We start from the raw sequence: 3,602 nt of genomic DNA, 5'->3' as shown, positions 1-3,602 counted from the left end.
GAATGAGAAATCCGGGGATTAAAATTAGCCATAACCTCTTTAATCTCCAGTGTGTTAAGTGTCTCAATAAGAATACTCTCCAGTTTTAAGAAAACTCTCCAGTTTCCTATTGTCTTCTGGATGTCAACAATGCCAACTAGAACAACTAGTGTACAGGAGGAATCTTAAAATTTACATCCCTTCTATGTCCATTATATTCTAAGTTTGATTTTGGTTTGTATGGCTACTTTCTTGAATCCATGAATTTAATGGTTAAACTATTACTAACAAAGGGACAAAATTGTGAATTAAAATAAATCCCAGTGATGTTACAGTGGTATATGCCTCACACAGCAAGCTAAGAAAAGGTTATTCTCTCGAGTATTCTCAATGGACGGCACGAAGGAAGATGATAAATATGTTTTAAACCTCTTTAAATATAAAAGGTCAAAGAAGGTGAGTTTTCTTTACAGTAAGTTGTAGTTCACATTCTGGTTTATTCCTGAACCACCAAACTTGACAAAATGGACATGGAAGAGAAATGGTAGAATTTATTGCATTAGATCAAACTTGACCAAAATGACAGTCCCCTGTGTAATATCCACATCCTCCTGGGTCCCTAATTGTGAATTCAAGCATAATTCAACAGTGCACTGAATTAACTGTTAATGCTTTTTCTAAAAGATGTTACTGTAATTATTATATATCACTTTAAGAACACTTCTAATATTAACATTATAATGAATTTCTAATGTCTATTTCTTGTAATCTCTTCCAGTGTAAGCCTATGAAGCAACATAAAAGCTAATCCAGGATAATGCATTTGTATAGGCAGCAAAATGATGTGATAGATGTAAGGCTCTCTGAAAAATTCAACATTATCCAAGTGTATAATCAAGATCATCAAAACAAATGGAGTATTTTATATATGTAAGAAAATTTTCTATCAAGCAAGATTAAAAACATTTAGAAATCAGCATATACTAAAATCATGTACAAGTTTTAAAACTGGAATATATCTGTGTAATTATCAGAAAAATCAAGATATAGAAATTTTCTGTCACCCAAAAAACTCTCTCATGCTGTCCATATTTTAGTCATACTCTCTCTCCTGACTCTTGACAATCATTGGTCTGTTCTCCATCACCATGCATTGTCTTTTTGACAAGGATATATAAGTGAAATGATTCTTTAAGAAGTTCCTATATGGGGTTTGCTAAGCTTCTTGAACCTGTTTTGGCTAGTAGTAAGCTAGGTGTTGGAGAAGACTCTTGAGAGTCCCTTGGACTGCAAGGAGATCCAACCAATACATTCTAAAGGAGATCAGCCCTGGGTGTTCTTTGGAAGGAATGATGCTAAAGCTGAAACTCCAATACTTTGGCCACCTCATGCGAAGAGCTGACTCATTGGAAAAGAGTCTGATGCTGGGAGGGATTGAGGGCAGGAAGAGAAGGGGATGACAGAGGATGAGATGGCTGGATGGCATCACCGACTCAGTGGACGTGAGTTTGAGTGAACTCCGGGAGTTGGTGATGGACAGGGAGGCCTGGCGTGCTGCGATTCATGGGGTCGCAAAGAGTCAGACATGACTGAGCGACTGGACTGAATTGAACTGAACTGAAGCTAAGAGCATAGTCTATCCAGAATTTGGGGTAGGCCTGGATCTCTAGGTTGACTGAAAAAGAGGAAATGTGGGGAGAGACAACCAGGCAGTTTTTGAAAATGTCTTAGCAACCATGGTGGATATATAAAATATGTGAAATTCATTTTATAATAACCTAGATTTCGTGATTTTTGAATCGGAACACACATTATAAACTGTTGCCAAGCTGTTAAAGGATGCAGTTTGCAGTTCTGCCTCCACAGTTGTTGGCTTAGAGTCTGGCGCACGCCCTATTTTTCTGCGTGTTTAACCAGCACAAGATGATTATAGTGTCAGAATCACCTTTTAGAAACACTGATCTAGACAAAGATTTTGATATGTTCACCACATTTTCCGAGTGTCACCAACTTGACTGGCATTCCCAAACCTTGAAGGTTAGGAGTAGATTTCAAAGGTGACCTAAATAGTGATCAGCAAGAACGAAGGTTGGCCTGGGAGAAATAAGTGCGAGTCAGTGCCAGGGAAAGCATGGAGCAATCCTGGCTCAGGAAAGTATTGCAGAAACCAAACAAGCCATACACCAGGAATGAATCAGCAGTGTAGTGTATAATTAAAAAAGAACCTGAGACAAATATGAATTACTGGAAGTATGACACATAGTTGATAATTAATCCTCCCGCTATATGGCTCTGTCCAGACCAGTATTAGAATACCGATTCCATATTTATCACATGAATTTTATTAAGAATGTAGGATATTTAGGAAAAGAAAAGCATTTGAATGCATTGCTTAGAAATAACTAGAAATTTCTCTATATTAGAAGTAAGGGTAGAGAAATTGAGCTCCATAGGAAAAGATTAAAAGAATATGGGTTGTTATTCACTTTTGTAGAAAAATTTTTAAAAACTATGTTTTTTCTGTAAATAATCACTCATTGCAAACAGTATGGAAAATAAAGTAAGAAAAATCATGAATATTATTCATTAATCAGGAGTGACTAATGTCTTATCCCTAGTGACTGAAAGTAATTTTTTATACTTTTAAGAGTGTGATTATTTTAAATACTCTTTTATAAAATTAAATATTTGAAAACATAATTTTAAAATGACTGCATCATATTTCTCTACAAAGTACAGCATATTTAATTGTTCAATCACAGTTTTACACAATTTGGGGTGTTTTCAAACACCGCTCACTTGAAATTGTGTTTTAATGAATATCATGAATAATCACTATTCCCATCTATGATTATTCCTTGTTTTAGACTCCAAGTAGAACCAAGATATGAAGTCAAAGGTCATAACATTTTTAGGATTCAGGATATATGTTATCCTCCAATGACAGACCATTGCAATGAAAATAAATTCCTTATTCCTTGCTGTGTCCAATAAGATTCTGGAGAGAACTTTCCTGAGTTAGTGTGTCTTTATGTAAACTTTGTGAGATCCTACATTTATGAAAGTATGTTTACTTTACATTGACAGTTAATTTATAGATTGACTGGCTTTCTCAGTTAGAAAAATTTTAGAAAATTTGTCATCTTGTTAAAAAAATTGCTTTAGTTTCTTCTGGCTTTTAATTTTGCTTTTGAGATATTTAACATCATTCTAATCTCTCTAGTCGTTTATATGAATGCTTTTTTCCTCCCCTCTGGGAAAGTTTTTAGGATTCTTTTCATAGGTACTGTTTTGGAAATTATTTTTAAGATAAATTTTACTACCAGATTAGGGTTAGGGTTAGGTTTGGGAATGGTTTTCCTGTGATTTTCTTCTAGAATGTTACCTTTATTAATACACTTATGTTCTTTTAAATGCTGTATATTTTGATACTCAATCTTTTAAAAACTTCTATTTCTTTCTTAGGAGATTCTTGCCACTACTTATGACCCATAACACAGCCCAACTAAAGGAAAGTGAAAACAGTACAGGGTGAGAAGAGCAGGTGATAAAACAACAGCAACTTTTCTTGTAAACTGACTGCGGTTGAGCAAAACAAGCAGCTGACAAAACTGACTGTTTTG

This window comes from Bison bison, unplaced genomic scaffold (assembly GCF_000754665.1).
Source record: "Bison bison bison isolate TAMUID 2011002044 unplaced genomic scaffold, Bison_UMD1.0 scf7180017864368, whole genome shotgun sequence".
NCBI lineage: Eukaryota > Metazoa > Chordata > Mammalia > Artiodactyla > Bovidae > Bison > Bison bison.
Note: the sequence above shows the minus strand (reverse complement) of the source record.